Raw genomic sequence first — 25,182 nt, 5'->3', positions numbered from 1 at the left:
TGTTGCACATCCCATTTTAATATTTAGGTACAAATATTCTTCCCCTTTTATTGTACTCATTCTATTGCAAGATAGCAATAGGACAAGACCAGGTGCCTTGGACGAACTTGGAGCATATGCTTCAACTATTCACAATGAGCAAGTCGACTGGGGGGATTGAGAGAATGGAGTATTTATTTGGCCCGAAACGGCGGGGGGCAACATGTTGGGGGAAAATCCGAGTCAACCTAAATGCTTGGCTGACCACCAACATTGATCGAGAATACTCCATCATTGGCCGAACACTATCGACTGAGCACCAATGGCCAAGAACCAGTGGCTGAGCACCCTCGCGCGACTCCATATGGCCGAACACAATTGGCCTGGACCAGATGTCCGAGCACCATTGGTCGTGCACCATTGGCCAAGCATGTGGCGCTCAGGAATATATTCTCAGTTGAGTATCATTCTATAAACAATTACATATTTATGGACATCACAATTATAGAATCCCCTGATTAGGAAAAATCAAATAAAGAGAATATTAGCCTAACTAAGTAATAATCTAAAGATGGAATATGGGAAACTGGCAACAAGCAATACAAGGCAATATGCTATACAAGGAAATCTATCCTTTGCTTGCCGTTAACACATACAACCCTCCTGGCTCAGCTTGACCACAAAAGTGACTTTTTCCATACTAGGTCGGGTTTTCAGGCTTTGATATTTAGGCATGAGCCCTACGTGGGGCTGTTTATTCGGGGTTTCCATATGTCTTAGTTCACCTTTTAAGTAGGGGTGTCAACCGATCTAGTTAGGATCGGATCCACCTATGTCTTAGTCACGATTTGTTAAGATCCCATATCGGTCGAATCCTTTTCGAGGTGCTTTTCGGATCTTACTTTTTTGTGTCTGGGTCACAATACATTTCGATTAGGACCCTCTACCAGAGTATCCTAAGTCCTACTTAAGTTGTACACAATTAGGACTTAAGCTTAAAGTAGAGAATGTAGGAGAATCATAATCAAAACAAAAGGCGTTTGTTTTGAGTTGGGTATTCTAATGTTAGAACGCAACCCTTATGACCAAACATAAATGAACAAAATATGAAGGGTATTTTTTGTACCTTGGTCTCCATTCGGATCTACGACGCTCCATTGGATTTTGAGGCTACTTTGAATTAGGATCCAACCTTAGGATATTGATCCCTTGAATACATTCGAATCCAACTGCTTTGACCGAATATGGACCCATTGGGCTGTTTGGTTTGGGTTCCCATTGACAACCTATATTCTTCCCTTTTTGTTCGCTAGGCACCCTCGTGTAGTGTAAAAGAGCGTGGAGGGGGCTGGACTAGGGAACAAAAGGGGATAGATATATTAACAAGCCGACTTCTAACATCTATTTATATGCCAAACTACAAGTTCATTTTTGGCGATTAGGGTTTTGGATTTCCAAGGATGGGAAACCCTAGTTTCGTAGGTATGTGGAAGAAGAGGTGTAGAAGAGAAGAAAAAGGGCGAGCAGGTTCGTTTAGCAAAACCCTCTTCGTCGTTTGTTAATCTCCTCATTTTCTTCTTATCGTCGTTTCTCATCCAGTTTTTGGTAGTTGGGTTTCATGTTATATCTCTTTCTATCTAGGGTTTCATGTTATATCTCTTTTTCTCTCCTCTCTCTCTATACAAAACCCTAATCAGTGTACATGCATGCTATGAAACTTTGCTAACCCTATTTTGTATTCGAAACTCCATGTCTCAAATCGTGAGAGACCAGATATAAGAGAGGGAAGAGGAAGCGCGAGGTTATATTTGTTTCTGCATACATCTATATGTTTCTTTCTCGATTTCTGGTTTGTGTGTGTGTGTGTGTGTGTGTGTGTGTGTGTGTGAGAGAGAGAGAGAGAGAGAGAGAGAGAGAGAGAGAGAGAGAGCTTTTGGTTATCCTTGTTTCGACGTACCTCTGTATGGGTTTCTTTCATTTTCTGGTTTAGGTCAGTTACCTATCCAATATGGTCTATTCTTTGTTTTTTTTTTAAAACATTTATCTCTCTCCCCCTCTCTCGTGTTTTGCTCAATAATAATTTTCTATTTTATCTGGATTGTTATTTTCACTTTGGCTGTTCTTTTTTCATTGATGTATGTGGAGCATCTACTCTGTCTTTGCTTCTTCATACCCCTCTCTCGCATTGTGTATTAAGTCGATTTTCTGTTCTACTTAGGTTTTTTGGAAGATTAATGTTTTTAGAACAATTTAAACGATGAAGCTCACAAGATTGTATTGTTTTCGATGTTCTAACAAGCAGGTACACAAGATTATAGGCCTGCAAAGTCATGTATGCCAAGAGTGAAAATGGAGCAGGTGCAATTGCTCTATCAATGGAATAGGTGCAATTGTTCCATCAATGGGATGGGTGATATAGGAAAAAATAAAGGTAAATTCCTAAATAAGATTGTAATGTAACATTTAATAAACTCGATTTTGCAGTTATTATACGGGCTTTGTCTTTTATATGTTTTTTTTAACTCATGCTTAAAAATAATTAAAGTTGACACAAATTGCCCATATATTGTGTATGTATACATCTATAATATATATACTAAATAGCTAACTTTCCATGTATCATTCATTTTTTCGAAGAACAGTTTTTTCTGTAAAAGTTATCCTCTTGAAATTCGGTAGAAGTATTTAATTAGTCGGTTTTTGAATTCAACTTCATTATGTTAAATCAGTAGTTACATGCGAGAAAATGTCACCCCTTAGTCGGTTTTTAAATTTTTTCTTGCATGGCTGGATTGAAATGGGAAGAAAAATATCAAGAGAACAAATCTCCTGAAATCTCATTGATATTTTTAAGTTTGTGCAGTTACGTGAGAGAAAATCTCGCCGCTTAGTGGGGTTTTTAAAATTCTCCCGTGGCTGAGTTGAAATGCAAAAAATCTCCCCATATATTAGTTATTACTATTTTTAGGTCTCTCTCTCTCTCTCTCTCTCTCTCTCTCTCTCTCTCTCCCATTTATTTGACTACTAATTTCTCATACCATTAGTCATTGCTGTATTTATTGCGAAGAATATATATTTTTTGGAAACTTTTTTCCTAAAAACTCACTCACTGCTAATTCTGCTTTGTTCAACTAATTTATCTTGCCTTAATTACAGGATTTATTGCCCCACTAATTTTACTTGCCATTATTCACGGGATTTATTGTTAGACATCCTTACCTTACCTTCCATGCTTTTTGGCATTTTGGCCATATCAAATTGTCACCTTCCTTCAAAATTGTCCTATTCCACTTCTTTTTCCCACTCCCAACAAAAGCAAAACATCTCTAACGATCTAAAAACCCGAATCTTAGAAGATGTAAAACTGCTGAGAAAAATAATGGGCAAACTTCAAAGCTTAGGTTTGAGTTTTAGGTTTGCTCTCTTCTTTTGTTGTGATATTTTATATTCCTATCTATAGGTTTGCACTCTTGTTTTGATGTGATTTTTTATATTCTTGTCTATAATCTAGAGACATCTTTTTTTCTTAATGAATAATCTTGAGACATCTCTCTCTTTCTCCTTCCGAAAGAGAGGGTCTTTTGCTTTTAAAATTTGTTTGACAAATAAGAAATAGAATATTTGTAGGGTGTGTTTATTCGAATATAAATGAATTGGTGGGTTAAGGCTATGATTTAGCCGACACTTTGAATTTATTGCAGACACACGTGTCCTGCCATATGCCCGACATAACACACGTGTCCACAAGTGTCTGCACTCCTTTGGACACTTTTAAATGCACTGTTAGGAGTTTTCTTAATGTGGGAGTGTAGACACGCTTTTGTTCCGTGTCAAGTATGGCATTCTATTTTATTATTGGATTTTGTGTTTACCTCATTTATAATTAACTCTTCTTTAACTAATATTTGTTATATCCCCTCCCCTAAACTTAAAACCCTAAACAAACTCTTATTCCAATGCTATATTCATTGTATCATATTCGTCTCCCTTTCTTGCTATATATTGTAGACAGAAGAGAACTAGGTTAAATTGGTAAATGCATTGTTATTTGATTATCTCATTTTGTTTTAGATTATAGTTGATTAATGCTAAACTTTATTAGTTTATTAAATGCGTAGGATATTTATATTGTTTCGTATTATGATAGTAATGAATAGTTTTATCCATATGCACATGTCACCATTTTTAGATTTTTAAATGTTTCCATATTACTATATTAGACAACAGACAACCCGTATCCATATTGAAACTCGACATGAATCTGTATTGACAAGTTATGATTATATATACTTTCTATTTTATCTGTGTCCCCGTTTCTAAAATTTGGGGGGTTACTGTGTCTGACACTCCTTGTCAGTGTCGACACGCGATACTCATGTCCATGTCCACACATCATTACCAGGCTAGGTCCCACCCAGTCCCATACCTAGGCGGGCCCCCACTTAGGACCGTAACATACCACCACGCTTCCGAATCCGCCGTCCTCGGTGGCCCACTCTGTGACGGCTTTCACTCTCGCCTTTCCAGGTAGCCCTTTTCACAGATCGCCCCATCCGTGACTCGAACACGGGACGTGGTGGTTGCTCGGATACCAAATGTTAGGTACCTTACCTATACGCGAAAAGCTCCAGAGCTGATGGAATGCGTTAGGCAAGGCGCTTTAAACCTTTGCCATACCAGGCTGGGTCCCACCTAGTCCCATACCTAGGCGGGCCCCCACTTAAGACCGTAACATACCTAGATAGATGGGTCCCACTTAGAGTTGAATAAATTAGGATTTAGCAATATTTAAACAGGAAAAGGATTGTACGCTCGAGCGTACCAAGCTTACAGTGTCTCATTCCCATCAGGGTCCGTATAATTACGGCATCATGTTCCTTCCGAGTCCGTACAATTACGGTCTCATTTCCATGGAATCCGTATAAATATGGTATTTCATTCTTTCTGAATCCATTCAGAAATGATCTCTTGCTCTCTTTTGGGCACCGTACAAATACGGTATCTCATCCTTCCTCAGTCTATTAAAAAATAGTCTCTTATTCCTCTTTGGGATCCATACAGATATGATATCGTATTTTATCTGAGCTCATTTAAAAATGATGCTTCGTTTTCATTAAAAATCTTTCAAAAAGTCATCCACTATTCTCTCTGAGACCATTTGAAAATGGTGTCTCATTTCCTCTGAAACCGATCAAAAACGGTATTCCTTTCCCTCCAAAAATCCGTTTGAAAATGGTATCCCATTCTTTCATTGTCCGTTCGAAAACAGCACCGCATCATAATCGTCTTCTGTTCTGGTTTGCAAGATTTTTGCTCACAGAGTAAATTCGATTCTCCGTTATTCTAAACTGCCATCTCATGGTGTTTAGAGTAAATGATTTTGATATATGTTCAAATTCTAGGATTTCATCTAGGGTCTTGCATTATGTTAGGTTGCATTGTGTCTAAGGAGTCCTTTGTCGATCAAAGCTACATAAAATGGCACTGTCACTTTGGCTTTGGTATTCGATGACTACGTCATCCCTATCAAAGAGGGGCATCTGTAGACACCCCCATTTTGCTCCGCTTTAATCAACAGAAGAAGTTAGTGTTTCGCTGTCAATTTTTCAGTGTTTTCCATTCCTGTGTCCGCTTCATATGTTTTCTCAATCTTTCCGGTCATTTCTGCAATGTTCTGATTTTTTCCGCCAAGTGTTGAGAAGGGTTATTCAGAAGAATCCAAACCAGAGAGAATTTGGACCCATTTGGTGGGGCCGCATTGTGCATTTTTATTAGCTTTGGACCGAGTAAGTTGGCCGAACTAAAGAGCATCCGAGTCATCTATAAAGGTCATTATGGTTGCCAAAGATCAAATTTTACAAAAAAAAAATAATAAGTTCGTCCGACATGGAATGGGGCCTACATTATGATGATCTAAGATACTCACTTGATGGGCCATCAGTTGGATGGATTGGATCGTCACAAGGTGTTAATTTCTAGAGGTACAATCTATTTATGCCATGGCCGATCCAATGGACAATTCAGATCAAACCAAGGAAATGATTTGGGGCATAACCCATTTTGGTTTTAGCCCAATCCAATAGTGGCTCGGATTATCCCATGAAAAATGATTTGTGGGCCCAACCCATTTGTATTGCGGCCCACTAATTGGGCGGATTGGATCATCCAATGGTTGATTTGTGGGGTATGACCATTCATGTTGTGACCCATCGGTTAGGTAGTTCGGATCATTTTTATGAAGATAATTTCGAGGGTGCAACTCATTTACGTGGCGGCCAAATCGAATGGACGGTTTGGATTATCTTATGAAAATTCATTCTTCATTATTAGCATCCGTAACTATTAAAGAGAAATTCCAATTATGAAGGATGTGTGAATATCTTGATTTATGGCATATAATCCAATGCATGGGAATCGGTTTTCTATTTTACTATAATGAAAAAAAGGAATGGCCGATCTGAAATGGAAATTTGCCATAGTGGGATGGGGCAATAACCTAAAATAAAAAAGAAAAGGAAAGTTTCTGTTAAAAGGAGATTTCTATTATGAAGAATGGAGGTTGGACATGGAAAAAAAAGAAGGAAAACTCTGTCTCACGGGAGAGAAAAAAAAATCAATATAAAAAAGAAAAAACCGTGCCCTTTTAAGGGGCCCTCTGGTTTTTCTCCATTGTCCCCACATGGCATCTCTCTCAAGCCCTCCCCAGCTCTGCGTATTCCCCATCGCCTCTCCCTCTGTTTCCCATCTCCCGCACTCGCCCTCTGGTTTTTATCCATCGTCCCCACACGACATCTCCCTCAACCTCTCCCCGACTCCTTATCTCCCCATCTTCCCATCACCCTCTCTTTCTCATCTCATTATCTCTCTCACCCTATACAACCCAACAAAAACCGAAGCCAAATCAAAAACCAAAAGATAAAAAAAAAAAGAGAACGTGAAAAAAAAAAAACAGAGTGTCTTATACTCTATTTTTTTTCTCTCATACTCTCTCTCTCTCTTTGTCTCTCTCTCTCTCTTCATCCCCCTCAATCCTCCCTCGGTTTTCCATTCTCCATCTCTCAACCTCAAGTTCACATTCTCTGTTTCTCATTCATTCTCTCACCCTCTGTTTATTCATCCTCTCATCTTCAGTTTTTCCCTCCTCTCTTGATTCCTATCCTTCTGTTCTCACACAACCGAGCCATCCATCCTTCCATACTCACCCACACTCAGTAGGCATCTATATCTTCCCTCCTCCATTTCAAACGAAAAAAACAGAGCATCGGTTTCTGTTTATTTCACAAAAACAAAACAAAAAACAAAAAACCAAAAAAAGAAAGAAAGAAAGCGGACATCGGATCGATCGTCGGCGAGATTTTCCGGATTTTTCGGCTTTTGGATTCGGCGAGGATCTCGATCTTAGGTAGGTGCACAATTCTCAGATTTTTCCAAGATTATTTGGTATTTTTTTATATTTTTGCATGATTTTTAGCATTTAATTGAATTTAATTCAATATTATATGCGTGTGCTAAAACTCATGATCTACATGAGTGTTTCAATTCCGATTCGTCCCGAAATTTAATACACTGATCTATTTAAATAGACTAAAATAATCATCGGATCGGATCGGACATTGGATCAAAGGATTTTGAAAATTTGAGTGAAGAGTGGAATTTTGTTTAAAATAATGGCAGAGAAATTACAAAATTCCAAAAAATAGCTATCTCAGGATGATTGATTTTGCGGAATTTTAAAATTTTCTTGTGTTCATCACACCAGAACAAGATTAAGGGACGTTTTTCTGAAGTCGTAATTTTTTCAAAAATCATGTTTTAAAAACAGAAAACTCTTCAAAAATATCTTTTTGACGAATAAAAATAAAATATATACTAAATAGATTCCAAAATTAATGAAATTTGGTGGGAAACTAATATGGTACTGATACATTCTACCATGAATTTTTAAAGATTTTTGGATTGTTTTTGGTATATTATTTGATGCTTTTTTTGAAAATTATCAGATTTTGTGAGAATTTTTACTAACATTAGATCACAATTACAATTCTCAAACTTTTTACAGCAGTCTTATAGTTCATATTTCTTGATGCTGTAAAATTTTCAATTGATTTGGATCTTGTTTCCTAAGGGTTGTAGTGTAAATTCATAATCTGGTCTGAAAATTGACAAATCTGAAATTGATAGTAAATAGTCTCTAAAATTCATAAACCTCTCACAGCATGCTATGTTTGCTTATATCTTAATACTGTAGAAATTTCAATGAATTTAGATTTCTATTTATAGTAGTTTCTGTCTTATTTTTGCAATCTGGTCATATTATTATTAAATCTAAATTAAATAGGAGCTTAATGTAAAAATCTGCAAAATTCTTCCAGTAACCTACATATATTCCCATCTTGTTTCTGTAGAAATTTCAATTCGTTTCGAATTTATTTGCAATAAATTCACTCATAAAATCACCCATGCGGTTTAAAATTGATAAAATCCACTCAAAATTGAAATTAATTAAAAATCATTATCAAAATTTCTAAAGAACCTTAAATTTTTATCACATATTCATTCTTTAATCCATTGAAACAGAAATCTTAAGATCCTTAGATTTTCCTGGTAAAATGGCCAGTGCATCCATAATCGTATCCCAATTGCAACCGATCTTTGACAATTTGAATATTTAAGCTATAGCATGTTGTTGGCTCCGAGGTTACTGTCCACGGAAATCCTGAGATATGCCAGGCAATAAGGTGCTATAACCTAAGTATTAAATTGCACAAGGAAAGAGCGCACGATTCCCTTCCTTGGACGCCATTCGAGGCCGAAATTGGTGAACCCTAGAACCTTTGGTATTCCTTAAATGTCCAGAAACTGAAAATCCTTGAAATCTGAAATTAATTAACTTCAAGAACTTGAATCGATTTGTCTCGAGTCTTTCGGAACCGTTGGATTACGGTTTCCGTCATAAGAATCATTAGAGCCCTATTTAGGAATACATAAGTCATGTCGTGTCCTAGGTTTTAGGGAGTCCTACGTTTTGAGAAGTCCTAGAGTTAGGAGTCCAGCCTCATCACGGACGTTCACTATGGATAGCAACCGTGCCATAGGTCTAGTTACACTAGTCACCCAATCTTTCCCTAGGACAAGCCTAGTTACCTAGGATGTAGGTTAACCTGCATTAGTCTAAGGGACAACTTGCACTTAGATAGAATCATATAGCATCTTAGATGAAATCCTAGGATAATAAAATCTTCAACTTGAATTAAATAACTTCTCTTAAAACTGTTGAAACAGTCAATCCAGTCTAGATCGGTGTCTTAGTTGAGTTAGGCATAAGTAGCTTAGCTTAGGTGCACCGAACTACGTCGACTCTGATCCCAGTGAGGCTTGGGTACGTAGGCAGCTTGGATGTCTGATGGCATACCAACCGCGAGTCGGCTCCACAACACATTGTGGGGTTTTGTATATTAATTTTCTTGTAAATGCTTAATTAAATCACTTAGGATTTTCCATGAAATTAGAATTTTAGGAGAACTTTCACTTAGATTGAATTCAAACAAATAAAGAAATCAAGATACATACTTAGGATCTACATTGAAATTAGATCTTAGGATGCATGTCACTTAGTTCGCACATTAACAGAGAGTTGAATGAGCCATTTAAAATAAGTTTAAAAGAGTTAGCTTTTGGAATCGAAGACCGATTATCGGGCAGGAATGGTGCATGTGGTGGATAACTCCCCATACCTTCCATTCTCGTAACCAGGTAGCGAATCTAGATTTCTGGTTAATTTCGGGTCCTAGATCCCACATCTAGGTGGCGACTCTGTCAGTCTCTTTTGTGTGGAATTCGGATTGCCTTAGTGATCCCAAGTTCACATAAAAGATGAATTAAAATCAATAATAAAAATGCACACGCCAATCGCGTGGGTACGAGAAACCAAGAGAGGGCATGGCGGCTCGCGCCCCACCCCTCTCGAGGGATCGGGTCCCACAGAGAGGTAATGCCAAAAATCATAATTAGTCACTAAAAAGGTTAGTATTTTGAAAACTAATTTCTAAAGCATCCTTAGAGTCAACTTTTGTAAAGTATCTTTGCTCTTATTTTTGAAATGAAAATATTTCCCTTACGTTAAAAACTTGAACTTGCTTTTCTTATCATATCGAACTTACAAGTCACACCTCGACTTTCTGTCTTCTCATAAGATTTAGTATTCAAAATCTTAAAAAGTCACTTTGTCCTTATTATTGTGTTGTTTTTTTTATTATAGCCAAAAGCTGAGGATGTCTACTATTCTGGATACTCAATCTTTTAAATTTTTGGGATATATGAAACTAGGGATTTGCTAAGGACCATTGCAGAAGGCATTTCACTGACTGACTGTTGCAGGAGACAGCAGCCATATAGGCTTACTGTTCAACAGATTCTGTCTTATTTCATTTAATTCATCTGATGTGGCTGCTCTCAAGCAACAACCGGTCCACAAAATGCCCTCTACGATGATCCCTAGCAAATCCCATGAAACTATATATTGTTTGAAGTCTTTAACCTCCTAATTTTCCACGGAGAGGATTCCCTCTATGTATGAAACTATAGATTGTTATTTTTGTGTTTGGCTAGTTTGGCTTTTGGAACACACGAGCATCATCTGCATGGTGCACACGTTTTGATTTGTTGGGCTATGTTAGTTGACCCGAACCCAATTGATACTCTCAATGAAAAAAAATCAATCATCTCTTTATAACATCTTTTTACTAGGTTCACATATTAGATGCATAAGTAACCCAAGAGGGCTACTTGAGCTTTAAAGCCTGAAATCTTCCTCTGATGGAGCAAAAGCCCGAGCATCAGTAGCATCATTTTTACCGCCTTCGTCAAATTCAATGTATAATCGTGTAGACTGACAGAGTTGTTGAATGTTGTGGACTTGCAGGAATTGACGGGGGTTCAAGTTCCAGAAGAGTAAAAAAAGAGGTGACATCAGAAAGGACACAGCAAGGTGATGAAAGTGATGTGGCCTAAGGGTGAAAGTCTCACCCTAAAAGATAGGTGGAAAGGTGAAGATGTTGCCTAAGGGTCAGAGCTCACAATGGTGATGATTCAAGGTGAAGATGTTGCCTTAAGGGTGGAAAAGGTGACGAGGCAGTACTATGTTTTAATAGTTGTACAAATTCAAATGTAATAACTTTAAATAATAAAGCACAAAAAGATGAGTTAGTGTAATTATCCAAATATGGTTCTGCCAATATCATATGCCTAAAAAAACAGATTTTTGTTTTGTTTTTGATTTTGCATGCAAGTGCAAACAGTAAATTGTTGATTTTATGGAATAACGTGAGCGTATATATTGATCCCCCAAATCCAAGTTAAATAAAAGCCTAGTCAAATGCAATTGAGTGGAGTTTTAGTGAGTACGGTGTGTTTCCTTGCATGCCAATGTCACCGTATATCTTTATAAATTGTTATTAATATCAAAATTTATTTGGGTCAAATTTTCATTTCTAAAATATTGCCTTGTTAAGGAAAATCATGTGCAGCCCCAAAAGTATAGCAAAATTGGGAACACAGTCAAAATGAGTTAGATCTGTTTTGAAATTCTCTCTCTGTCTCTCTCTCTCTCTCTCTCTCCATATGTTGCCATCCCCATTCTAGACCTTCCCCTCCCCTTACTCGTCTTCTGGTTCTCCCATGTCCAAGAATGCTTTAAACACATTGCTGCTTTTCTTTAACTTGAGCACTTCCCCATTTTTCACTTGGGCTCTGTTTCTTTAAATGTAAAATGGGCTTAAAACAAATTAACAAAATTTACGTCCAATTTTGAACTTAAAAGTTAGTGAGAAATTTTTAACGCCGTTTTTGCAACAAAACGGAGTCTTAATCTTCCCCATTGCAGTCAATGATACTTGTGCTAGTAGTGCACACGCACCCGCACGAACATTTACACGATGGATGTGACTTGATATGGTACACTAGACAATATTTGCAAGCTCCTGGCTTGGCTGTGCCTCGAGAGAAGGGGTTTTCCTTGGACACTTTCTTTTAATATAAAATGGGTGTAAAGCAAATTTTATGCCCTTATCCATATAGATACAGTGTTTCTTTTCGATCAAAAACAGAATTTTATGACCTGTATCTCGTAAAATTTTCAAAACAGCATCAAACAAATGCAATATATTTTTTATACCCAAATTAAAAGTTATTTTTTTTCCAACAAAATCTGATCGGGTGATCAACCCCTCTTCTTGAACTAATTATTTTAAAAAAAATTTCCAACAAAGTCAACATATCTTCTCCGTGAAGATTGGCAAAGACTTTGGATTGAAGAAGTCAATAGCAATGTACGAAATTGTCAAACCTTGGGTTGTATGTGAATCCACCAACAACAATTGGTGAATTAAATTAATAAATGAATTTTCATATCAGCTGACAAATAGGACAATTATGGTTTCCATACGTCCAGTCAATGACTTCATTATCTCCAGAGATACTGTTGGAGTTCCACGCAAAAGTAGTAGTCCTACATCGGACATGTCACATGTGAGATGGATGTGGATGGGTTATAAGGGAATGAGCACCCTCCCTCTAACGGTTTGATTCCCAGTAGCTTTTAGGGGCGAGTTCTACCCGGTTTGATTCCCAGTAGATACGTATTCACAATGAGATTTTTTATCATAAAGGTATGCATACAGGTGTGGACGGAACAATGAAATCTAAAAAAATGAAAAACAAAAAGAATTTGCATAATGACATAAAAAGGATGTAAAAAGACAAACAACCTGGGTTGTGCATTTGAATGCATTCACATCTAGACTGAAGGAGCAAGGAGAATCTAAAAGAGTATTACACAGAGAAATATAAACCAGAAAAGAAGGAATCAAAGCAAGATATTTGATAAAAAGGCAGTTACTAAATAAAAAGAAGATGAATAGTTGCCCATTGCTTGACTCGTAGCAAGATACATGGTTTTGGATCATATGGACATCCCCTAGCAGAGACTGCAATGGGGCATTGACAAAGAAGATGAATAGTTGCCCATTGCTTGAATCATAGCAAGATACATGGTTTTCTATCATATGAACATCCCCTAGCAGAGACTGCAATGGGGCATTGACTCAACACATGAAATGAATGCATTCACATCGAGACTGAAGGAGCTAGGAGAATCTAAAAGTATTATATAGAGAAATATAAACCAAAAAAGAAGAAATCAAAGCATGATATTTGATAAAAAGGCAATTACTAAATAAAAGGAAGATAAATAGTTGCCCATTGCTTGAATCATAGCAAGATACATGGTTTTGGATCATATGAACATCCCCTAGTAGAGACTGCAATGGGGCATTGACCCAACACATGAAACATGCAAAACCTATGGTCATGGATCAGATCCCATGGTAGCACGTATGAAGTATACTGAAAAGAAGAAGGAAGAAAAGCAACAACCATTCTCAAATGTAAGTTCACGAATCAGTCATCTTAGAATTTGTTCAAAACCTAAAGAAAATCGACCCTTGAAACTCCCATCTCAGCCCCATTAAAATTATACCACCTCTCTTCTCCCCATATTTTAGGCGATGTTTACACCGTCTCCTCAACGATTTACCCACCCAAAACTTCTGTTCTTAGTAATCCTCTTACCACCTGAAAGACATCTTTATATGGTCTATTAAACATTCCCAACCTCCATATTCTCCTTTCCCTTTAAACAGCCAAGAACTTCAGCCAACAACCAAACCATTTTCCATCACATCTTTAACCAATTAACCGATTAGTCACCTCACTCCTTACGTTAAACCAACCCAAGAATACTTACACCTTTGTTAATTGAAACCTATCAAAATTCGTTCCCATTTTTAATTAATTGAATTCAATTCTTGATATCTTTAACCTCCTAACAACTTTTCATGATTCTTTTAAAAACTTCTTATTAGTTTACCCATAGGATTCCCTACACAACAGCTTCCCTTTAATAACGTTAGTTTTGACCCCATTTTCTCCTTTTCTAGTCCTTTCCCCATCCCTTTTCCTTTTCTCACATAACTTTGCCTTCCCTATTCCTTAGTTTTTCCTATTTCCCTTTCTTTCTCTCAAGAAATTAAAACTTCTGCCACGAGATTGTGCATCAGGTAGCAGAGCTTCTGCTACTATGCTACCCTGCGCCAATTGGTATCAACGCTTCCACATCGATACCCTACTATGAATTAGTAAAAATAAATGAAAAACTTATGCACATTTTATGCCTGGTTTTATGATGCACAAAAACAATTTAATCTAGAAAAGTTGCATAAAATCGATCACTACACGTATTGCTCGATTACATTGTGATCTCTGATTAATTAGATCCAGTCTTGGCTATTCATTAGGTTGATTGTCAATGACATTAGGGGTTTTAATGGACCCAAACAGTCAGATGGGCTCTATGATCCGAACTTGGATGGGCAGTGGCACATCAGTGGCATTTGTAGTCACATTATGATCCTCATCATAGGATCCCAAATGTTTTTTGTTTGGATTTAGAAAACTCCATAGAATATGTTGGATAGTTCCATATCCGATTAGAATATGCCGATTTGCCAAAGTACCATCATTTTTTTTGGGAAATGATTTCTGAACTCCAATGTTTTGATATATTTAAGGCGCTTCAAATTTTATCGTGTAGTAATTAAAGGGCTGTCAGAGGAATATTATGGTTTTCAAAAAGCTCTGAAAGACCTTTAAATACTACACGACAAACAAGTGGAGCGCATGCTTTCCAAAACAATAGAGCGCTGAAATCATTTCCCTTTTTTTTATTACATTAATTATTTTTTCGAAGGGTTCTTTTGTAAAAGTAAACCTTATAGTATACTAAAACACCCTTAACATAAATTCTCCCTCTCCCTCTCTCTCCTTTTCCGTCTTCCCTCCTCTTCTCTCGTCGCCATTTTCTACCTCCTCACAGAGCTTGCCACTCGTTGAAAATACCTTGAGATAATGTATTTAAGAGCTTTGTATTGCTTCTTGGAATCTTCACCTTAAGGCATATTGAATCATTTAAATAGGCTAGTTTTTTAAATGAGTTGATGAGATTGCTTTAGGATATTGAAGAGGGAACAACTGATCATTATTTTTATAAACCCCCTTTGGATGTCGACGAAATTGGCAGCCATGTGTGAACAAAATGAGGTATTTGTAGATGACCTTATTTGGTAGTATATGAAACAACCGAATGTCGAAGCAAATAGACGATAAAATGTTGGCACCTGACAGACAATTAGAGTCTAGAATTAAGAAATTTTCAAATACCTAGAGACCACAGTCATAAAACTATGTAGGGATTTGAGGATGATGTATATAGATTTCGTTCTCTCAGGGATTCCTAAGCCTAGAAGGATTTTACGTTCACCGCACTATTTAATTACCTTAATTATTATAAATCTATCTTTATGTTTCAAATAATGTATATAACTAAAAGAGATTGTTTAAATACCTTATAAATGTATTTTTTTCTATAAATATTAAATACCATATCCAAAAATCTATGTACTATTAGGAACTATAGCATAGTCTGGTTTAAATGAATGCAACTAAAAGGAAAAAGGAAAAGGGAAAGTGGCTCTTGCCGATGTCTCATGTTTATAGCCAGATTCATTAATACGATGAGCAACAATGAGCCATGCCATTGTTAAAGAATTTTTCAAAATCAAGTGTTTTGTGGTCAAAACAAATTTTGGAAAATATTTTCTTTTAGTTGTTTTGGGAAAGGAAAAACTATTCTTTGAAAAAGTTACTTTTTGCTTTTGCTTTTGGAAAGAGTGTAGAAGTGCATTGAAAAGATAGTTTCACATTGCTCCGGAGAAGGTGATGGGCATATATTAGTTCACCCATTTCTTTCTCTTGTTTGTGTGCACGTGGGGTCTTAGTTCACCGTCCGCGCTCGCGCACGCGCGGAGTGGGCAATGGGCTATAGGGCGTATAGTGGCGCTTTATTGGCATTTTTTTAGGCTCACTTTGCACTTCGACACTATTCAGGGGCACTTTTCACACTAAAATGTCTCCAGAGGATCAATAAGAAGTGCAGAACACAGCCATTTCAAGATAGAAACGAATTTACTTATTTCAGGGGCAATTCTCAACACTTCTAGTGCAATTGTACTCTCTTTTCTCACTCCCACCAAATTTGTTTTACATACTGTTTTCATTATTGTTTATCTAATTACCGTTATACTGCATTAACAGTGATTAGGCTGATTCTCTAAGGCTTGTTATTCTCTAGGGGCATTTCGGATTTGACTCTGCTTGTGCATAGCGTCGTCAAATATAGTAGGACATTCCTACTAGCTTCATTGTATCTTGGAGGCAGTTCGCGGATCCCCTTTGCTCACTTTTAGTGGGGGCGAAATCAGTCTTAAGGAAAGCAATTTTGCGCCTTGAAGCAAACCGGTCACTATTCTTTCTTCTCCAATAGATACAAATTATCCACAACAATCTTAAGACAGATTTATCTTTGCTTCAATGGCATTGTTTTCAATCCGACAAATGTCCCAAGACTTTGTCAAACTAGAAAGTTTTGACAAGGGGAATTTCAAGGGATGGCAAAAGAAGGTGCATTTCATCCTTACTTCGCTCAAAGTTGTTCGAGTTCTGACAACCCCAAAGCCGGCAGCAGTTGAAAATGAGACATTAGCGCAGGCTCGTGCAAGAATGAAATGGGAACAAGATGATTACATCTGCGAAGGGCACATCCTCAACGCTAGTCGGATACTCTATTCGACATATATCAGGGAATGGGATTGGGAAGCGAGATTTGGAATGCACTCAAAGCAAAATACATGGCGGAGGATGCAAGCAGCAAAAAGTTCTCTATGAGTCGTTTCCTGAATTATCGCATGGTAGATGATAGACCTGTTATTGATCAATTGCATGAAATTCAACAAATGGTAAGTCCAATTCATTTGCAAGGCATTTTACTTGATGATTCCTTTATAATTCCGTCGATTATTAACAAACATCCGCCTAGTTGGAGAGACTTTAGAAAAAGTCTTAAACACAAGAAAGAGGAGATTTCTTTTGATGACTTGGCTCAATGCCTCGGGATTGAGGAAGAGTCAATAATTAGAGATCATAAAGAAGATCATGCAAATTCTTCCTCTAAGATACACTTGGTGGAAAATGTCAATAAATCGAACCAACAATGGAAAGGTAATCGGAAGAGAAACAAACACCCTGAAAAGAAGAATAATAAGAATAAGAAAAAGAAGGGTGCTTGTTTCAATTGTGGCAAACCAGGCCACTACAAGAGTGAATGTCGACTTCTTAAAGATAAGAAGTCGGGAACACCAACAGACAACAACAAGTTTGTGGCCATGATTTCAGAGGCGAATATCCTTGAAGATGGCAATGATTGGTGGATTGACTAGGGTGCGACGAGGCATGTCTGCAAAGTCAGGAATCTGTTTTTGACCTATGAAACGGTTGAAGGTGGAAGTGTCATTTACATGGGCAATTCGTCGACGACAGAAGTCAAAGGAAGAGGCAAAGTGGAACTGGAATTTATTTCCGGCAAGCGCTTCACTCTTACCGATGTCTTTGATGTACCTGAAGTAAGAAAGAATCTAGTTTCTAGAAGCATTCTTAACAAGAATGGTTTCAAGCTTGTATTTGAATCTGACAAATTCATTCTTTCTAAGGGTGGTACCTTTGTTGGAAAGGGATATATGTATGAAGGGATGTTTAAACTCAATATTAATAAAGTGAATGTCTTTGCTTATGTTGTTGACTCTTTATCTTTATGGCATAATCGTTTAGGACATGTTAATAATAGGAAAATGAATGATATGGTTAGGTTAGATTTAATTCCAAAATATGAAATTGATTTAGTAGATAAATGCAAAATATGTATGCAAACTAAATTAATCACTAAACCATTTCCTATATAGATAGAACTACTAATCTTTTAGATCTAGTACATAGCGATGTATGTGATATACATAGTGTTCCTACCAAGGGAGGTAAAAAGTATTTTGTTACTTTTATAGATTAGTATTCTAAGTTTTGCTATGTATATTTACTTAGTCATAAAGATAAAGTGTTGAAAAAGTTTAAGGTTTATGAAACAGAAGTAGAAAACCACTGAGAAACAACAGTTAAATGCCTTAGATCAGATAGGGGTGGTGAATACCATTTTCCTCTTTTCTGTGAATCAGTGGGCATAGTTCATGAAACTTTTGCCCCTTATACACCATAACAAAATGTTGTAGCAGAAAAAAAAATAGAACTTTAACTGAAATGGTTAATGTTATGCTTGTAAATTCTGGTTTGAATAAAAGTTTTTGGAGTGAAGCATTACTTACTGCCTGTTACATATTGAATATGGTACCAAGTAAAAAGTCTAATATAACCCTGTAGACACCCCATTTTGACCGGGCCCTAAAGTCCCTAAAATAGAGTTGAGGCCTCAGAGTTAAAAAAAAAAAATTTCCAGAGAGAGTGGGCCCAAAATGAGAGGAAAGCTTTAGTTTCCATTAGCTTATGGCCCACATTTGTGGGTACAAATTCCCCAGGAAGTCGCTAGTGATCCCAAGGATCCCCCTGCAAAATTTCAAGTGATGGGGTTGAGAAATGGAAAATTAGACAAGCGGAGTGTGTGCAATAATCAAAGATGGATGTGTTGGGATGAATTGTCAAAGCTTGGGTGTGCAAATATCCCCCCCCCCTACTAGGATAAAAAATTATTGTAAATGCACTTGCAAGTGGCTGTCCGGGGGAGAAAAGGGGGTCGAATATAACTCCCTTTTGTTTTATAAACCCAAATTGATTAGGGTTTGGAGAGGAGGGGATGTCTGCAGCCGCATAAGAGAGGGAGAGCTTCCAAGCTCCGGCCAACCCACCGGAATCCGGCCGAGCCACAACCTACATCTTCAGCCATCACCACCACCCCCACCCCCTTCATCTTCTCCGGTTGGTCTGCCGGAAATCCACCCAAGCCACCATCTCCCATAGCCGCCAGCCACCACCACCATCACTCCTCCACCGTCCGGCCAGCCATCTGCAACTCCCACCGGCCGGCCATCACCACCAAACCCATTCTCCGACCATCCTCCACCTCCATCTCTCCACCTTCTTCCCCCATTTCATTAAAATAAAAAACAGAGAGGGAAAAACAGAGAAAGAGAGGGAGACTTGCAGAGAAAGAGAGGGAGATTGCAGAGAGGGGAGGAGAAGAAGACCACCGGCCACCACCACCAATCCCTTACCTTCTTCCACCTTTCACCGGAGCTCCACCACCCTCAACCGCTTTTTTTTCTACCACCATCCGAATCGCCATCTTCACCTCCCACTCCGGCCGGTATCCGGCAAGCCAAACCCATCCCCGCCGGTGAGTCTGCCACCTTCCTTCTCCATCTTCTTCTTCTTCTTCTCCCTTTCTCCTCAAAGCCCATTTCACCCAAACCATCAAACCCTTCTTCTCCGGTCGGATTCTCACCGGAATCCGACCATAATCTCCATTAGATCCGGTCCTTCATCCACTTCCCACCATCTACCTCCACTAGCCACCTTCTTCTTCACTCCACCACCACAACCTCAACCTCCATCTCAGCCACCACCAGAAAACCCATTTTATTTTACCCTAGGTCCCCACTCCGGCCGTGCCACCTCCGACCACCGACTCTACCATCACCTTCGCCATAGTTGAACCCCATTATTTTCGCCCATCTCTCCATCCCCAAAACCCACCTTCATTTCTGATCTCTGCAAATCCATCTTCAACCACAGCCATCATCGTTCACCCCATCTCTGCAATCTAACCCCTCTCCATCTCAATTATCCCCTCCATCACCAAGATCCGACCCATTCTTCAATACCCGATCCCTCCACCTCCAGCCTCAACCTCCATCGAAACCCCCATCTTTTCTTCTGCAATTTCAAAACCCATCTCCACGGCCATTTGCCACCTCTGGTAATCCAGCCGGAATTCGAGCTCCACCACCCATCTCTTATTCCCCAATCTAACCCATTTTTCCCTAATTAAAACCCCTACTCAAACCCCCTTTTTCATTCCATCTTTACACCTACTGCTCCATCTCTTTAAAACCCATCTCTTCCACCACCATTTTCATTCTCCACAGCTACTATTCCCGACCATCCTCATCGCTGCCGGCCGAACACCATCGCCATCTCCAACACCCCCGCTTGCCATCCATCACTTGCATCCCACCCATTATTTTCAAGACCCAAGCCCTCTCCCAATTTTGTTTAGAAAAATCAGCAGAGGAGGCTGAGAAATAGAGATTGAGGAGAGAGAGAAATAGAGGTTGAGGGCTGAGAAAATTGAGAGCTGAGAGATAGAGAGATCAAGGGAAGAGTTCTTGATTTTGGGGAAAAGAAAGACATAGATAAGGCGCCGGCATCATCCCTTTCTTTGGCCACTCTGACAAGGATCAGGCCATAACTCCGCGGCCATCATATTCAAGCTCCATCTTACCTTCTCCAGTCACTGCAGCAGGTCCGTCATAGTGATATTCTCAAAATTGTACTTCCCTCCTAAAGATTCAGGTAACATTCCTAGCATTCCTCCGCATCTTTAGGATATATATGTGGTTGTTTTCCTGTCTCTTTGATATAGTAGCATTAGTTCATGAGTTGGTGCTAATTTGGCTCTTGAATATGAAGTGATAATCTGATTTTTTTTATGGATGGATGGTGGAGGAATGTGGGCTTAATTGATGTAGGAAATCAGGTTATTACTCATACCGACAAGGGTATGAGTATCATCTGATTTCATAGGAGACCCATGTCGAGGGTTCAGCTAGCTGAATTGTTTTGTGGTTCTGAAGTTTTATTCTTTGAAATTATAATACATTGATTCATGGTAGCTCATCTTGTTTTCTACTATTGTGGCATTGCTTCTGGCTTTGTATGTTAATTTGATTCTTGAAGGCAAGATGGCAATCTTATTTTTCTGTGATGAACGGATGGTGGAGGGATGTATGCTTAACTGATGTAGGAAATCAGGTTATTACTCTACTCCATGTCATGGGTATGAGTACTATCTGATTTCACAGGAGACCCCATGTCGAGGGTTTGTTTGTGTGTATCACTTGATTTTTGTTTCTTTACCCTATGATTGTGGGTATTACTGGATGGATTTGTTTTCACTTATTTCTGGAGCATTTGTAGAATCCTGGAGTTTAACATTTTCATATATTTCCTGAACCTTTCTTTAGTTGAGTTAACCCTTGGTTTCTATATTTTGAATTGAAAATGGCATGTGTTAAGTAGGTGATGTCTCCGGCATGACTGGTTTTGTTATTCTAGAAGTTGGAGCTGGCTATGATGAGGCTACTCGGAGCCCCTCCTTTTTCTTTTTATCTTTACCCCTGTGGGTTTTGGCATCGATATTCGGGTTTATCTGGGATTTCTTGAGCAAACCTTTGTCATCTTGATTTTTCATTAGAGCTTAAGTTTTTCGCAAGTGTTTGGCATTTCCATCGATTTTGGGAATCTTCCTCTTGGGTTCTGGGCGATGAAGGCGCTAGCCCAAGCCCATCCTTAGGGGACTTGCTCAGTCCAAGTAGCATACCCCTCCTTTGTATATAGGAGACTTGCCCAGTCTCATTCTCTTGCTAAACCTCCTCTTTGTGCGTCGTTTGGTTTTGGGAGAACACCCTACTCGGCTTGACAGCATACCCCTACCCTTATGGGTATTGGGTTGCACATTTGTTGCACCCTAGGGCTAGGCAGCTGTCCGCCCCGGCTGGCTGTTTTACCTTTGCCAAATATGCACAGGGTCTCTTATTCCTTTTTACGTCATTTGTGTCTCGGAGACAAGCCTTGTCTCATGTAGAGAGTTTCCCCTTTAGGAGGCTTACCTAGCCTCATGTTAGAGTGGCCTCTTCTTTTAGAGTGAGTCTTTGACTCGGTAGTGTTATTAGAGAGTCTCTGACTCATTTGTTCCCCTCTTTAGTGTTGTTAGTTCAGAGTTTCTCCTTTAGAGTTGTTGATTACTTCGCTTTGATTAGAGGCTAACTCAGTCTTATTAGAGCTTTGCTTGCTTGGGATCTTGGATCGTTTTCTTTCTTCTTGGGACGCTATCTTTCTTGTTGTGGTTCGTCTCTTTGAGGCGTTAGTTGCTTGTTTGGGGTTTCCCCTTTTTGCTTTAGGGCTTTGCCCTAGTTTATGGTTATGCTTGTTTGTTCTCTGTAAGAGTGAATTCATCTAAAGGTCCTGAGCATTGGAAAAGACTTTAAAATCCAAAAACATTAGAAATTTAAAACTCAAAAACATTTGAAAACTTTAAAAATACCAAAAACATTTGAAAATATAAAAAACCTTAAAAAATCTGAAGTGTGAGTGTTTCTTTTAGAAGCGTAGTTTGAGAGTTCGTTTCGAACTACGTTGGCTTGATCCTCTTCCACGAGGTACGTAGTGCAGCTTGGGATTCTTATCCCAGGTCCAGCCAAACCTTTGTAAATAAATCATTCAAACTCTTTAGAAAAGTACAAAAATATTTCATAAACCTGTTTTCGAAAAATCTTCCTCTAGAGTTAGGACTTTGTCCTAGAAGGAAAGTTTTAGAGTTAGGGGTTTGTGTTTGTTTTTAGTCTTTGATTTGTTATGTGCTTGTTTACGTTTGTTTTAGGGTTAAGAGTTTCGTCCTTGGTGTGTTGTTTGATTGTTGTGTGTTTTGTTTGTGTTTGTGTTAGAGTTAGGAGTCTGTTACGCCTCTGTCCGGTCAGTTGGCGATTCACATCGCCGACTGATGACTAGGTCTAAGATGCGTTAGTGATCCCATTGTTTTCCTTAGGACGCACAGCCTAGTTACACATAGGTTGTAGGAACCACCTGCATTAGCTTAGGGCTAACTTGCATTTAGTTAGGGCATATAGGGTGTCCTAAAATCTACAATTCACTGGAATTTAAATAATCGTTCAAGAAGCTTTAATAATTAGTCCGGTCTTTTAGATCGAGTCTAAGATAGAGGTCTAGGTGTCTTAGGCATCCTAGCTTAGAATAGGTGCGAAGAACTACGTTGCCTTGATTCTCGTGGAGGCGGGGATACGTAGGCTTCTTTGGATGAATATCAGACCATCCGAGGACTCGGGCTAAATCATTTAGAGTCTTAGGATTTGTTGTGTTATATTGTATATTTTGCTGTGTTTTCTTACTTTCTTGTGCAGACCTATACCTTTAGCTGTAGCATGCATGTGTTCGTCCACCAGAACTTAGACACCTGTTAGGCATGTCACTCATAACCTAGTTGTCATTAGGTGACACATCTTTTATCTTACTTTATGTGTGTTTATTATTGCATCCCTGAGTCATGCATGATTAGGTAGACGTCCACTCGGGGATATTTGTTCCCATTTCACATGATTTTTACCCAAACTTCTTCGAAGTTAATGAAAAATGGCATAAGAGACCAAGTGTTCGCACTCGGGCGAATCGGGGGCGCTCTTCAAACCTTCTCCATTCGTCATCAGGCACGGACCTTTTTGTATCTCTGGTTATCCATTGCAAACAGAGCATTTGTTTTGGTTCCATGGCGATCCATGGATGGCGACTCTGAGTTATTTTTAGGTACATCTTGGTTTCGAGCCCCGGCTCCTGATCAGGATGTATCTCATTCGTTTTGTATCGCTACTCATGCTATGCTGTGAGGGTGGCACCGGTTTCGAGAGTTCCTTGGCAGAGCTCTCCTTCACTTTGTGGAGATCTTAGAGGATTGCAGGAGGGATCTCGCGTCCTTCGGCACCGTCCTCGGATCGGGGTCCACAAACCCCTTATGAGTTATGGAAGAAAAGAAAACCAAACTTGAATTATCTTAAAGTTTGGGGTTGTAGGGCCATAGTTAAAGTTCCTAAACCTAAATTAAGGAAATTAGATGAGGAAGGTATAGGGTGTATCTTCTTAGGATATGCTAACTATAGTAAGGCCTATAGGTTTCTAGTTATAGAACCTAATGATTTTCTAGAAATGAATATAATAATTGAATCTAGAGATGCCTTTTTCTATGAAACTAGGTTCACTTCAATTCCAAAAGAAGTTCAACCTAGTACTTCTGTAGAACCACAAACTGAAGTTGGTGAACCTAGTGAAATTCGAAGAAGTAAAAGAGATAGAAGGGAAAAGAGTTTTGGTCATGACTTTGTTACATACCTAGTAGAAGGGACAAGAGAAAAACTCAAATCTTCTATAATGTTAGATTTAAATGTAGAAAGTGACCATCAAACCTATGAGGAAGCCATAAATTCACAGGATGCCACTTTTTGGAAAGAAGCCATTAATGACGAAATGGATTCTATCATGGGTAATAAGATTTGGTATTTGGTTGATCTACCACCTGGATCTAAACCTATAGGGTGTAAGTGGATCTCCCAAAAGAAGATCAAAGTAGATGGAACCATAGAAAAGTTTAAAGCTAGGTTAGTTAACAAAGGGTTTACTCAAAAACCCGGAATTGATTATTTTGACATAGACGCACCAGTTGGTAGTATTTCTACTATTAGAGTCTTGATTGCTCTTGCTTCCATATACAAACTTCACATTCACCAAATGGATGTTAAAACAATATTTTTTAAATGGTGAACTTGATGAAGAAGTGTGCATAGAACAACCTGAAGGTTTTACTTTACCTGGTCAAGAGCATAAAGTCTGTAAGTTAGTCAAATCTTCATATGGCCTAAAGCAAGCTCCTAAGCAGTGACATGAAAGATTTGATAAGGTATTAGTTTCTAATTGTTATAGAATATATGAGCCAGATAAATGTGTATATAGTAACTTTAAAGGTGGCAAATGTGTCATTATATGTTTATATGTTGATGATATGTTAATTTTTAGTACAAATATTGAATGTATTCAAAGTACTAAGTTATTTTTATCTCAAAACTTTGATATGGGTGAAGCAGATGTGATCTTGGGTATAAGAATCATAAGACATAACAGCAGTTTGATTCTGACCCAGTCACATTATATTGAAAAAGCTCTTAAAAAGTTTAATCATTTTGATTGTTCACCTGCTTCAACTCTTTTTGATCCTAGTGGGAGGTTATATCATAATTCTGGGAGGACTATTTCTCAACTAGGGTATGCTAGTGTGATTGGTAGCCTTATGTATGCTATGACTTGTACTAGGCCAGACATAGCATTTGTTGTGGGTAAGCTTAGTAGGTTTACCAGTAGTCCAAATTTCTCTCATTGGAATGCAGTCTATAGAGTATTAAAATATTTAAAGAA

The sequence above is a fragment of the Tasmannia lanceolata genome, unplaced genomic scaffold (genome assembly GCF_043159265.1).
Source record: "Tasmannia lanceolata isolate RefF3 unplaced genomic scaffold, GAP_Taslan_0.1 ptg000013l, whole genome shotgun sequence".
NCBI lineage: Eukaryota > Viridiplantae > Streptophyta > Magnoliopsida > Canellales > Winteraceae > Tasmannia > Tasmannia lanceolata.
Note: the sequence above shows the minus strand (reverse complement) of the source record.